The 14,737-nt window shown below is 44.0% G+C and overlaps 1 long non-coding RNA gene and 2 other non-coding genes across 3 annotated transcripts; all 3 read left to right on the forward strand.

Moving 5' to 3' along the window:
- The first annotated feature begins 10 nt into the window (after positions 1–10).
- On the forward strand, positions 11–9,764 carry LOC146346989 (uncharacterized). The gene is made up of 5 exons (XR_014790124.1): positions 11–164; positions 529–726; positions 2,587–2,768; positions 9,211–9,351; positions 9,676–9,764. It is a non-coding gene; the product is annotated as an uncharacterized LOC146346989 (long non-coding RNA).
- TRNAA-AGC (transfer RNA alanine (anticodon AGC)) lies at positions 8,689–8,761 on the forward strand. The gene has a single exon. It is a non-coding gene; the product is annotated as a tRNA-Ala (tRNA).
- Positions 9,439–9,511, forward strand: TRNAA-AGC (transfer RNA alanine (anticodon AGC)). The gene has a single exon. It is a non-coding gene; the product is annotated as a tRNA-Ala (tRNA).
- Positions 9,765–14,737: the final 4,973 nt, after the last annotated feature.

Raw genomic sequence — 14,737 nt, forward strand, 5'->3', positions numbered from 1 at the left:
GCCAGGAAGCACACGGGCGCCGAGCATGTGACTTCTGCCTTGCGTGCAACGTCACTTCCTGGAAACCTGCACCCGCCCCTGGGCCGGAGCTTCGGCCTTCTGCGCGTAGAGACTTGGCGAGAGCGGCGACCTTAAAGATGGGGGGAAACGCGACGTCCCTTCAGGCAGAAAGGGCGGGGCAAGGAAACGGGTGGGAGCGTTGGGCGGTCCCCGGAGTGTCTAGTTCTGCCGTCGGAATGATGAGGCGAAGAATGGGTTAATTAAGAAGTTCGGGCGACCTAGTCCCACTGGGCACGCTGGCTCGGGTGTAACTAGTCCCAGTCAATGCGACAGGACTTATTTCTCGCTGACAGCGCAAAGGCCCCGCGTCGGGTTTAAGAGCTGCGCGGCTCTTCTTCTTCTTCCCTGACTTTATTGCATGCCTCTCGGTAGCATCGATAGTCGTAGGAGAGCGATAGCGAAAAGTTGCTTGCTAGGGCCGCTTCCAGACCAGGCTTTTATTGTGCAATCGCCCCGCCTCTTTCACAGAATTGTATGGGTGATCCAGACGTCATCGTCACCCTATTGTAATTCTCCCATTTTCTCTCCACTTCTTCCATCGTTTTCCTTACTGCGGAAAAGCCGTTAAGGAAAAAGAAGAAGAAGAAAAGAATTGCTGCATATTTTTTTCTGAGTGGTAGTGCTAGGAGCCCCCCCATCTGGAAGCACGTTAGTTGAGGAGGAAAGGCAAGTAAGGAACAGCTCAATCCTATAATGGTCTACCTGGAAGTAAGTCCCATGGAATTCAATGGGGCTTACTCCCAGGAAAGTGTATATAAGATTGCAGTATAAGTGTTGGTGGGAGGGAATATATGAATCTGGACTGGGGAGGAGGGAAGGAGAAACAGTGCTATTCAAGGCAGTGGGTGGAAGAGGTAAAATCCCATTTCTAAATATGCCTGTCTCTGGCAGCACACCATTTGTTAGCAAGCCCATAAACCCCGAACATAAAACGCTGGGTCTCTGTCATTTAGAAACATCACCTTACTGGAGGTAACTTGGGACACAGTCCAGTCCAAATGAAGCACTTCTATTTTGTTGGAATAAATTTACGTATGGGCAAAACTCTCACATTCAAAACAATGGGCTTCAACTGGCTCATGCCATTGGTGTCCAAATAGAACTCACTGTCTGTCATTGGTTACAGACTGTGTTCCCAGTGAGCGCAGGGATTCCTTGGGGTTTCTCAGCAGTGTTGGACATGCTTTCTGAAGGACTGCCTGCCTTCCATAACCAACCTTTCCCTGTATTGTGGAGCTATAGAAGACCTGTGTGTGTTCTGTGGTGTGCAGAGCAATGATCAGGAGGCCTGGCCAGCACTTCTTCAATGGATGGTTCTTGCAGAGCAATGATCAGGAGGCCTAGCCAGCACTTCTTCAATGGATCATACAACTAAGACCTAGGCCATGCCTTAGAATCTTCTGCCATAGGGGTGGGCGGGAGGTATATCTCTGGATGATTTGTAGTAGATCATCAAGGATTTCTAACTCCTGATTGTTTAACAATAGCAGAAACAACATGACTGCCCCCACCCTAAATTATACTGCTGAAGTGAAGAAACTTGGGGTAACCAGGAGTGGATTTTGTGTGGAAGGACTGAGTTCCGTTACGTTCTAGTACTCAGAATAAATTCCTGAGTTCAGAGTTATTTAATTTTAAATTCTCCAGGCTCTAGGTGGTGGATCTTGGGATCCTGGTGCAAAAATAAAGTAGATCCCATAAGTCAGGAGTATGTCCACTGCTGTGATACAATGCACAGAGATTGTATGGCAAACAGGTCAATATGGAACACATTATACATCAAAGTAACGTAGAATAATGTTGGGTATGTGCCATCATTACATTACAATATCACAACAATAAACCCCAAATTTAATGTGGAGCCTTGTAGAACTGCCTTCAGGGCTTTTAAGTCCAAACGACAGGATGTAAATGTCTTAAATCTACCAGAACAGCCTCATCATCAAAGGATGTATAAAAAGAAAGACATACATTAACCTGAAGCCCCACCTGCCTGCATGGCAGTATGTGAGGAGAAAGCTTTTTCATAAAATAACATGTGCTGGAGACCTTTAAGAAATCATTTATTTACATAATTTATGTTTTGAATCTTCAAAATAATTTTTATGTTCCCAAGGCACCTAATTATCTATCTCTTCTGTTCATTAAAACTGCTGTCATGCTTGCCTTGGAGAACAACATATTGATGTAGATGATTGATACAATTACTCCTAGGCAGAAATAGGCAACCTGATGCCCTCCAAGTGTTTTGGACTACAACTGCCATCAGCCCCAGCTAGCATGGCCAGTGGTCAGGGATTGTGGGAGCTGTAGTCCAAAATATCTGGGAAGCATTGTGTTTGCCTACCCTGATCTTTGGTGCTGTGCCTCTCTTTGGCTTTCTGAGGAGTAGTGCACATTAAAGCTTCAGGGGAAATGGCTGGAGTGCAAATGGTGAAAAATCAGGCTGAATATTTGAAACACTACATTACAGAGTGCATTTGAAAACCTATGCTGTAAGGTGAAGACATTTTTCTTCTTTGCCAGTTTTGCATTGTACAGTACAATCCAGCATTACAGTCCAGTGTTGAGGGTTGCACTTCCTTGAAAAGTGAAGAAGATTGAACAGCCTCTCTCATATGCCCTTTGCATATAAAATCACCTGTGCCTGCTCCAGCTCAGAAGCCCCAGATGTGTTTGCTTTGATGGCTTGCTGGGATAAATATCAGGTAATTTCACCTGGGAGTGTTGATAAGGGAGTAATCTAGCCTATGAGTATCCCCGACTTATGCCCATCTCAGCTAGAGAAATCCAGCTGTGAAGCCCCAATATATTCTTAACCTGGCATCAGTGGTGAAGTGTATGTTCCTTTCAGCTGGAGGAAGTTATGAAACGCTCCTTACTGAAAAACTAACCCTGTTGATACAAGTTACTAACTTTTGACCTGTATCTAACATTCCATTCTTGAGCAGGATTGTTGAGCATTTTGGGGGGATCAGCTCTAGTACTTCTTGGAATGAACTGATTTTTGAAGTCCTTATCACTCAGGGTTCAGACTTGGAACACCAGTGGTGCAATCCTGTGGATGTCTACTCAGAAGCAAACCTCATGGAGTTCAATGGGACTTACTCCCAAGAAGTGGGTAGGATTGCAGCCTAGGCTTTCTTCACACTGAGCTTTTATCCTGCGATTGAGATTGCTCCTTAACAAAGTTTGTGGGCTTTTTACATGAAGCCTGTCCCTCCAGGGTCTCCTGCACTAAAAGCCCTTTGTTCTGTTTTTAAATAGATCACAGCAAATTACCCTGTTATGTTCTGCTTGAGTTTCCTCCATGAAAAGAGGAAAAGTGGCAAGAAGATGAGTGAGATCAATGAAAGATAATGGAAGACTCAGATATGGGGAAAGGGGAGGTGGGAAAGGGAGCACATGAAAAAGGGAGTCTTTGTGATCCTGTATTTAAAACAGAAACAGAAAGCCCCATTTTAAATGCAGGGTTTTAGGCTGGTGTAGAGATGCCCCTAAACTGGCTTAGTGAATCTGTATCTAGAGATTGGGGTGGGGGTGGGGGTTGATTCTTAATTCAGACCTCAGTAATATCCATGGATTTATGGTGTACTAGTTTTCAATGGCTACTAGTCATGATGACTATATATTACCTCCAATATCAGAGGTAGTATGCCTCTGTATACCAGTTGCGGGGGAACATGAGCAAGAGGGCGCTATACCACTCATGTTCTACTTGGGGGTTTCCCACAAGCAGCTGGTTAGCCACAGTGGGAGCATAATGCTGGACTAGATAGACTCTTGGACTGATCCAGCATGGCTCTTATGCTCTTATATTATCAAATTTGTGTTAATAGTGTGTTTTACTAGAATGCTGATGAATGTTTAAAATAAACTTAATAATTTAAATACACATAACAAAGACACAATTGAATGAATTGAGTTTTAGTTCCTTTACAGTTCAATCCTATACATGTCTTACTTATTGAGTTCCATTGTAAGTGTATAGATTGCAGCCTCAGTTCCCCATTTGTGCTAAATCCCATTCATTTTGTATGGTAGCCTGTGATCAGAAAGCCTGTCTATTTTTTAAAAAATGCATCAACAGAATTTGTTGACCATACTATTAAATCATACTATTAAATATTTTCTTTATTAAAATAACAAAAGCATGAACTGGAGAATGCGGGCATCGATCCCGCTACCTCTCACATGCTAAGCGAGCGCTCTACCATTTGAGCTAATTCCCCTTATAGGATATTGTGTTTAGCCTTTGGTGAGTCATCTCCCTCTTCACTGGCAGACCTCATTCATAGGAATTCATTGAAATTTGAGTTAACTTTGTTTCAGTCTGCAAGCCAGTGCTGCAGTTTAGACTTACTAGTGTAATTCTATGCATATGTACTCAGAAGTAAGTCCCATTGAGTTTAATGGAACTTAACTCCTATGTACATGTATAGGATTGCCGCCGAAGTATTTTAGAACAGTAGTATCCCAACGTTTTCAGACTCAGACCCACCTTTAATCCTAAACTACAACAAGGAATATGGTTCTGGTTTTATATATGTTGTAACCATATGTGTGTGTGTTGATCCTTTCCTTTTAGGGTGACCAGATATAAAGGAGGACAGGGTTCCTATATTTTTAACAGTTACACAGAAAAGGGCATTTTGGCAGTGCGGTTTGTCATGCTAGGATGAAAAAGCCACACCCACCAAAATATATTCTCTATGCAACCATTAATGGTAAAGGAACTCTGTCCTGCTTTGCATCTGGTCATCCTTCTTCCCCAAATTGATTGTGGCAGTACTGCTAGAACACACCACCTTAGACTGGGGTGTGTCTCATTTGCAGATCATAATGCATGGAAACTGGTGTTCTAGAGAAGTGTAACCTTTGTTTTCTTGTGCCTCTACTAAGAACAAACAATACTGATATATGTGACCTGACTTATATAGCATGGGAAAACAGCCTCCAGTGGAGCCTAAAGACATTTCTGTACCAGTCCTTTTGTATTTCTTCCTGTGCCAGGGTTGTGTCTCTGTTCCAAAAGTATATTTAAACCAGGGGTGCAGAGCCAGAATGGGGTGGGGGGCTGAATTGCTCCCCCAACCCTCTGCAGCCCAGATGACATCAATAGGTGTGGCCATGCCTATGGATGGGACTGGCTGTGGACACACCCACTGACACTACCAACACACACACACACACACCCCTGCCCATTTTGCCTTTCTCTCTGCTGAGTCCTTCCGTGCCCCTCAGCATGAAGAGACTCAGGCAGCACCAGCCAAGTTCCTGGCTTTTTGTGGTGCACGTTGTCCCCATGGGGGTGATGTGCACTGTGCGAAGCTACTTGGCTGGCACTGGGAAGAATGGTTGCTCTTTCCAGTACTGGCCAAGTCCCGCCACCAACTACATGCCCACTGTTGTCTCCTTGGAGCAGGGATTCCTCCAGGGGGTAGAGCTTGGAGGCCAAGGAATTCCAGGAGGCCACGTGGAATGGATGCAGAACCTCCAGGGGCCAGAGGTTCTGCACCCCTGCTTTAAACAGTTTAAAAAGGGATAGAGGGGTGTTATGTTTCTAAATGGTACACTTGAGTTTACTAATCCTCCCTCAGTCATCACCTGGCATCAGTCATTCATCAAGCTGCAGCAGAGTAGATGAGAAACATGGCCATTCCATCAGCTCTGCTGAAAGACCACCTCCATCAGGCTCCTCCTCTCCTTGAAATGTTTCCATTCCTGTGGTCATTATAAGAACAGGTATTTAATTTTAGGGAGTGGAGCCTGAGTTTGTGTTTTTCTTCTTCCCATCCTGTCCCCTTTTTCCTTCTGTGTCATATCTTCTAGACTGTACGCCTGCAGACAGGAACTGCCTTGTTTTTATTGACTTATGCAAGCTGCTCTGGGACCCCTTTTGGCTGAAGAGCAGGGTAAAAATGCTTTAACTGAATAAAATGTTTACGCATGCATAAGTGCAGAAGCTCACTATTTGAAATTGAGCATTACTACAAGCGATTCTGACAATGTATTAATTGAAACACGGAGGAGGCAGTGTCAGGAATGTCCCTTTTCACCTTTGGAATCTAATTTCCATTACAACCCAAATGAAGATAGAGTCTTTTATGCATTCACTACCTGCCAGACCTCTGAGGGCAGGGGCACACAGCAGGTCATCTCCAAATGATATCAACAAAGGGACAGCTTTGTACAGGAGCAGGCTGTCCTTAGATCACGGGTAGGGAACATCCTTAGATTTGGGTAGGGAACTCCAACTCTCATCAGCCCCAGCTCATATGACCAGTAGTGAGAGATGATGGGAGTTGGAGTCCAACATCATCTGGAGCAGGGGTCCCCAACCTTTTTAGACCCGTGGGCACATATGGAAACGTGATAAACTGCTGTGGCTACTACCACAAAATTGCTTCCATGAAGGATGTGCCTAATCACATAAAGCCATGTGGGCCTGACCAGTCAAAAGTGAGCTAAGGGGGAACAGGAGAGAGAAATAGTGAGGATAGAAGCTGGGAGGGAGGGAGGGGGAAGCAGCAAGGCAGAGGGGTAGAGAAAGAGCAAGACTAGAAGCTACGGGGAGAGAAACTGAGCTAAAGAGGGATGGGGATAGCGAGGCTAGAGAAGGCGGGGGAAATAGCAAGGCAAAAGGCTTCCTGGTGCCAACATTGTTATCTTTTTGGTGCCAGGTTAAGACCTTTCTCTTCTCCCAGGCATTTGGCAGTATATGAAAAGTTTTAATTGATCCTGGAATGTCTTATCGTTATGGTTGTTTGTTTCTGAGATTGTTTGAAGTTGTTTTAGATATGTTTCTTTTGTGTATATTGTCTGTTCATGTTTTATTTATGTAAATAGTTTTTAACTTCTGTATACTGTGTTTTTAATCTTTGTAAACTGCCCAGAGAGCTTTGGCTATTGGGTGGTATAGAAATGTAAATAATAATAATAATGGAAAGAGCAAGGGTAGAAAGGGAGAGAAAGAAGACTGCTGTAACGTTTCCAAAGGTTCTCTTCAATTTTTTTGAAGGTGGCAGGGAGGGGAGAGCTTTGTGGGTACTGGTGGAGGTCTCGTGGGCACTGCATTGCGGCCCCCTGATCTGGAAAGACACAGGTTCCTCACCCCTATTTAGATGTTTGAGTCCCAAGCCATATTTGTGATGTCCTCTCAGCTCTGTAAAATACTGATCTCCAGTTTTGTTTTTTCAACACATACTGAGCATCTCTTGTTGTTGTTGTTCAGTCGTTAAGTCATGTTCAGCTCTTCGTGACCCCCTGGACCGTAGCATGCCAGGCCTTCCTGTCCTCCGGTGTCTCCCGGAATGTGCTCAAATCCTGCATTTAAAACAGGGCTTTCTGCTTCGGTTTTAAATGCAGGATCACAATGGACTCGTTTTACATGTGCTTTCCTTCCCTCCTCCCCCTTCCCCCTTATCTGAGGTTCCCGTTGTGGCTTTTCCTTTTTCATGGAGTGAACTCAAGCAGAACACAAGCAGGGTAATTTGATAGCGCATTATCTCTAGTCTTTAAAAATGAAGTAAAGGTCATTAAGTGCAGGAGGTTCCCTTGAAGTTCATGACATCATTTAAAGGGCCCGCAAACTTCCATGAGTGAGCAATCTCAATAGCAGGATAAAAGCTCCATGTGAAGAAACCCACTGTCACCTTTTCATCTTTTTCTGGTTTTTCTTTCCACATTACTTAATTTATTGATCATTTATGTTGCATGTGACCTTCTAGAGATGTTATATGTACCTGTAATGGTAATGACATGTGCTTGTACTTTATTAGCCAAACACAATCTGTTTTGAACATTATTATTACAATCCACCTTCTATCCAGGTCCAGAAATTCAAAATAGCAGGAGCAGATTCAAGTTGTAGATGTAAAGCCCTTAATACCACTCTTTCACTTCTCTTTGAATAAGCTGCCAGCCAGAGAACTGTGGAAATGTTTTCTATACACACTTTTAATGATGATTCGCTGAATGCTAGGCATTGCAGCATGAAGGAGAAGGGGAATTAGCTCAAATGGTAGAGCGCTCGCTTAGCATGCGAGAGGTAGCGGGATTGATGCCCGCATTCTCCAGAGTGGTGTTCTTGTTACATCACCCTTTTTTCCCCTTTAAACCTGCTGGCCAACCATTCGTTTGTTAGGCAGATTGCTGGTTAATAAGGAAGGTCCCTTGATATTTCACGAGTAAGAACTACTAATTTGGAGATGCATCTCCTGATATTTGTGGACCACTCTTATTTTTGAATGAGATGCCCAAATGGGACTTGGAGGAGGTTACACCCCCTCCAACTAAAGAGAGGGACAGGTTCGAGTGTATATGTAAGAAACAGCCAGTGCTAGTTTAGGGGAGAGAGAGGAAGAGAGAGCGGGTGTGATCCATGAGAGTTTCTTGCTGGAATTGAACACCTGAAGGGGCAGACCACCCAAATTGCAAGGGTTGGGGGGATCTTTTGCCTTGGAGGATTGTGTTTGATCTGATTGCCCTCCCTTAAGTCCCTCCCAAAGGATGCAAACCCTGGAATTTCCTAGTGCTTTCAAAAGCAGAGAACACACAGTAGTGGTTTCTGGAAAGCCCGTTTCCTATGATGAGTCACCAAAGGCCAAGCAGTGACTGTGTGAGGAAGGGGAATTAGCTCAAATGGTAGAGCGCTCGCTTAGCATGCGAGAGGTAGCGGGATCGATGCCCGCATTCTCCAGTTCGTGCTTTTGTTATTTTAATAAAGAAAATATTTAATAGGGTGATTTATTGAAATTCTGCAGTGTGTCTTTTTTCTTTAAATGAAAAGGCTTTCTAGTCGTAGGCTAAAATGAAGAGTGGGCAGGAGGGGGATTAGCTCAAATGGTAGAGCGCTCGTGCTCGATGTCTGCATTCTCTAGAGGTGTTTCATTAGGTTCCACGTTCTTAATGATCAAGCTGTTTATGATCCTACCATTTAAAAGGCAGAGTCTTTCTGTAGCATGTCAGAGGTAGTCATTGATTTCTTTATGTGACTGCATGTGTGTTTTATGGTGGCAAGAATCTTAAGAATGTCGACTGTTTGACTATGCATACAGCAAGGGGCATCACAACCCCCCCACCCCGACTATGGTTTAGCGTTTGCCCTTCTTTAATTATCAAGTTTCCTTTTCCCAACCACTGTTGCAGACCGTATGGGAAGAGTACAGAGTGCTTGCTTTGCCTGCCAGAAGCAATGGGACTAACGTCTGCTGTTTATTGTTTTGTTGCTGCTTCGGTGGTCATGGAAAGAAAGTGATCCTGTATCCATGTTGTTACTGAAGCATTCGGGTGAGTCAGCCTAGACTACTAACATAGATGCATGAGGCTTTGAGAAAAGGCTTTCTATTCACAACCTTCTCTGCAAACTGGGCAGGAGGGGAATTAGCTCAAATGGTAGAGCGCTCGCTTAGCATGCGAGAGGTAGCGGGATCGATGCCCGCATTCTCCATGGTTTTTTTTTTGTGCATTTTAATAGAGAGAACTTTTAGGACATGATGCTTTTGAAATGTTTGTGGTGCATGTTGTTTTAGAAAAGGCTTTTTAAAAAATTACAGCCTACTTTGCAGAATGAAAGGAGGAAAGGAACTGATGTGTTTATTCTTCATCCTACAGCTTTTATTTTATGGATTTTCAGGAGCAAAATCTCAAGGTCTCACATGCAGCTACGTCCTACACGTGATTACTCAAGTGTAAGTCCTGAAAAGGTGCTTACTCTCCAATAAAATTACTAACCTTAATTTTATCTCAAGATGGAAACTGTTGCAAAGCAATTAATCCTAAACAGTTTTTATACATTATTTATAAAGGTATTACTTGTACAGTTATAAACATATTCTACCTACTTAATTTGCTTCAGTATGTAACAATACTGTATCACTGAATTAGACTTGGGTAAAGAAGTGATCATGGCAATTAAATGAACGAGCCAGGAAGAACTGCTGTTAATTAACTGGTGTGTTTGCATTTCCCTTCATGGGATGCAATGTCCAAAGAAAAAGAAAGGGGCAAAAATTCCGTACAACATTGCCTTGTCAATTTACTTCAGTAAGTAAAAGTAAGGCAGGTTGAGCATTGGTTTTGCTGGGCTGACAATATATTTGCTAGCCGTTCTCTAATTGTACTAAGAATAAATGTTATTAATAAACATTAATTATATATTTTCTTGAAACTGCTTGTATTCAAGTTGTTGCTGTGTTGATGTTTTGATTCTGCCCCCGTCCCCAATTCTGTGATCCAGTGCTTTGCGGCTCAGACCAACATTATGTGGCCTTCTTTGTCTTCTCATACCCCTGCAGCCCCTGTACCTTCCCCAAATCTGCTCCAGTGGGTCTTCCAACCCTCCTGAGCAGATGTGGGGGGGCTGTAGGAGGGGGGTGGAAATGCCAGTGGTTTAACATCTGCTGGCAGAACAGCATGGTTGGATCCAAGCCACAGTGATCTCCCAATCCCACACTTAAGGATGCATGAGAAAGAGAACTGGCTCACAAGACAGAGTATCTCCTTAGTGTCTAATACATTCTGGAATCATTACCTGTATGTACACCTGCATACTATTCAACCAGCAAACAAACAAACAAACAAACTCAGTTAACAAATTATTACTGTTTAAAATACCTGAGCAAACAGGAAAGTTTTGTTTTAGAGTAAAATTCAGAACTCTCAGACTGCATATTGCCCCACTGCAACTTAAAAATATGAGGCATGCCTATTTTATACCTCTTAGAAATCAAATAGACCAATTCCTTATATTTTGCAAAAGCTCAAGCAAACATGGATGCCAACACTTGCACTGAAGTTTGTTCAGGATTAAGTTGCAGTGTCTGCTTTAATACATGTGGGATTCCGTGTAGGTACCCATAGAAGTTACACTTTAAAGGCAATTCATCTAAGATGGCATCTGTCTTTGGGAGGAATTTTATTATGTTTGGTTGAACAGGTAGCTCAAGATTGCCTATATACAGGTAACATAACTTGAAAGAACCTCTGAACCAGGACATGTCACAGCAGTACCCATATCTGTGATGCACAGAGACCACAAAGATCAACAGTACAAAAACATATGGGGATAGAGATTAACTACACCACACATTGTACCCTGTACGTGGTCACCATCTGACATATGGTTAGAGTCACTTGCCCTTCTGCATGCCTTTATTCCAGCATCTGGCATAAAAAGGATCAGATGCCTAGAGGAGTTGGTTTTATTCGTTAGCAAGATTATGATTTTTTTTTTTAAAAACCCAAAACGCTTTGCTTGCTTGCTTGCTTGCTTTCTTTCTTTCTTTCTTTCTTTCTTTCTTTCTTTCTTTCTTTCTTTCTTTTTTCTCTTTCTCTTTTCTTTCTGGACATCATTATTTAAACCTCTCATCTAGGGAATTTTTTAAAATGTTTTAAAAGAAATGTTTTTAAAAGAAAATGCTTTTTCAGGTGTTAATTGACCATCTATTTCAACAAAAACATCAACTTAGCTATCTCAACAAAATAAATTCTTTACAACTGAGGAGCGCTCAGCTTATGTTGCATCCTTTGGATATTTTCCATAAAGAACTCAAGTAAACATGCAAACTTGCTAGTCATATAAATATTTTACTAACACAATTAATGGTTCTCTATTGTCCCTTTTACTGGCTGTTTTCCTAGCGTAGCTTCCTTAAAAACAAGCAAACTGTTATAATCGACCACTACTGCTATATTTGCTTCCTTGAAAAACCCAGTAGCTGGATAGTCCCACTGGTTATAGTTAGTTCACTCAAGTGGTAAGCTTGCTTCCATCTCCTCCTTGTGGTGATAATTATTATAACAAACAAAAGCATTACCTTCCCTGGCACTACAGGCACAATGCCCATTTTACTTTTCAGAAGGGTAGCCCTGTTAGTCTGTTGAAGAAAAAGACACAGAAATAATGTAGAACCTCAATGATTAATACATTTATTGTGGCATAAACTTTTGTTCATGCCAGGGGAAGGCTAAGGACTAGGCTAGTTGCTGCACAACTGAAACTGAATGTAAGGTTTGTATTATGTCCTGGATTGATTGATTGATTAAATTTCTTAATCGCCCATATGGCCAGTCACCCAGCCACTCTGGGTGATGTACAGCAGTACAATTTAAAACAGTACAATTACACATTAAACATTATTTAAAAATACCCTAACCCACCCCAAATGCCTGCCTGAATAACCAAGTTTTCAGTGCGTGGCAGAAGCTCATTAAAGAGTGGGCATGGTGGAGTTCCCTAGGGAGGGAGTTCCACAGAGTGGGAGCCACCACAGAGAAGGCCCTCTCCCTTGTTCTCACCAGCCTAGCTGTCCTGGCTGATGGGAGAGATATAAAGCCATCCGAGGCTGATTTTGTTGAGCGACCTGTCTGGTGTTCTGGAGGCGCTCCTTGAGATACGCTAGGCCAGAACTGTATAGGTCAAAACCAACACCTTGAATTTGGCCCGGAAAACAACTAGTAGCCAGTGCAACTCCTTCAGTACCGGAGTGATGTGATCACGCTGGCAGCTGCCTTTAATCAGGCGAGCTGCCGCGTTCTGCACCAGTTGCAGCTTCTGAACAGTCTTCAAGGGTAACCCCACGTAGACTGTATTACAGTAGTCTAGACGAGAGGAGACCAGGGCATGTACTACCGATGGGAGCAGATGGTCGGGAAGGTAGGGGCGCAGCCACCATATCAGATGGAGTTGATACAACGCTGTCCAGCTCATGGCTGACATCTGAGCCTCCATGGACATCTGGGAGTCTAAAATGACCTCCAGGCTGCGGACCTGGTCTTTCAAGGGTAGCCGTACCCTATTCAACACCAGGTCAGCATCCCCCAACCTCCTCTTGTCTCCCACCAAAAGTACCTTGGTCTTGTCAGGGTTCAGCTTCAGCTTATTCCTCCCCATCCAGCCACTCACCGTCTCCAGACATTTAGGCAGGGATTCTACAGCCAACCCTGGTGAAGATTTGAACGAGAGGAAGAGCTGTGTGTCATCCGCATATTGATGACACTGCACCCCAAACCTCCTGATGATAGCCCCCAGCGGCTTCACATAGATGTTAAACAGCATCGGGGAGAGGATGGAACCCTGTGGCACCCCACACATGAGCGGCCACGGATCTGGCATCTCTCCCAGTGCTACCTTCTGGTGCCTGCCAGAGAGGAAGGACCAGAACCACCATACTACAGTGTCGCCAATGCCCAACCCCTCCAGGCGGTCCAGGAGGATACTGTGGTCAATGGTATCAAAAGCCGCTGAGAGATCGAGGAGAACAAGGAAGGAGCATTCTCCCCTATCCAGAGCCTTCCTCATATCATCCACCAAGGCGACCAAGGCCATTTCTGTCCCATGCCCAGGCCTGAAGCCCAATTGAGATGGATCTAGATAATCGGCTTCCAAGTGTGCCTTCAACTGTATCGTCACCACCGCTCAATGATCTTGCCCCAAAATGGCAGATTCGAGACTGGGCGAAAGTTGTTCAAAACTCGGAGATCCAAGGAGGGCTTCTTTAAGAGTGGACTTATCACTGCCTCCTTGAGGGCTGATGGCATCACTCCCTCCTCAAGGGAGGCATTCACCACCGCCCTGATCCCCTCACCCAATCTCTCTCTGCAGCTCATAATGAGCCAAGATGGGCAGGATCAAGTAAGCAGGTGGTTGGCTTTACAGATGAAAGCACTTTGTCCACTTCATCAGAAGGAAGAAGCTGGAACCGATCCCACAAAACCGGTTTGCCACAGGCCGCCTCTTGCTTGCTAACTGTATCCACGGCGCACGGAATAACACTCCTGATCTGATCAATTTTATCCGCAAAGTGCCTTGCCAAGGCCTCACAGGAGTTTGAGCGTCTATCATAAATTCCAGCCTGTTTCACAACACTGATGTCACACTCCAACTTGACCAAGAAGCAGAATCTAAGGCCCTATGCAGATTCTGGATCTGCATAGGGCCGATTCGTCATTACTGGGAGAGGAATCAATTTAATACCCAACCCGGTGATGTCTCCAAGTGCACCCCTAACCTTTCTCCTATATAAGTGAATGGTTGCCATTTAAATGCTGTGCTGCTCTTAGGGTGAGGGCGAACTTGCCCTCTGCCAGGAATCCTACAAGGGGTGTGGTGTGTCTTTGAAACTGTATGCAGACACCATGTACCTCAGAACCCTCGCAGTATACCTGCCCTCCTCCAATACCCATCATAGACTCTTTCGTATGTAGGGGTTTTCTCCATATGTACAAGGAATATCCAAGCAGTGGCAAGTTCCATGCCCCCTACTGTCTGTTGAAATCAATGCCTCCAGTGTGTGGCCTTGCATACTATGATGGCAGGTCTCTATGTAATTGGAATCCTAAAAAATTAGGGGCCCTGCTTATGTGGAGCCCTGCCATTATGCATATTATGTTGCTGACGTGTTCTGATGTGCATATGGCAGCAGCCTATGGCCTGCTGCCCCCCAATATATTGTAGGTGTGCAGAGGAGCCCTAACTTGAAGAGAACTAACATGTATGGGTAGTTTTGCTTGTATTTAATATTAGGAGGGGGATTTGTTGACTTTTAAGGTCCTACAGGTCTTTGGAGGAAGGAACCTTGAGAACACTTCTTCCATTTTAAACTTTATCAGGTACTGAGATCTTCTGGGGCCTTGTGTGAGGATTCTTCAATAGCTGACCTAATGTCAGCTTGTG

The sequence above is a fragment of the Heloderma suspectum genome, chromosome 4 (assembly GCF_057233095.1).
Source record: "Heloderma suspectum isolate Gila_16-S chromosome 4, 16-S_ref, whole genome shotgun sequence".
NCBI lineage: Eukaryota > Metazoa > Chordata > Lepidosauria > Squamata > Helodermatidae > Heloderma > Heloderma suspectum.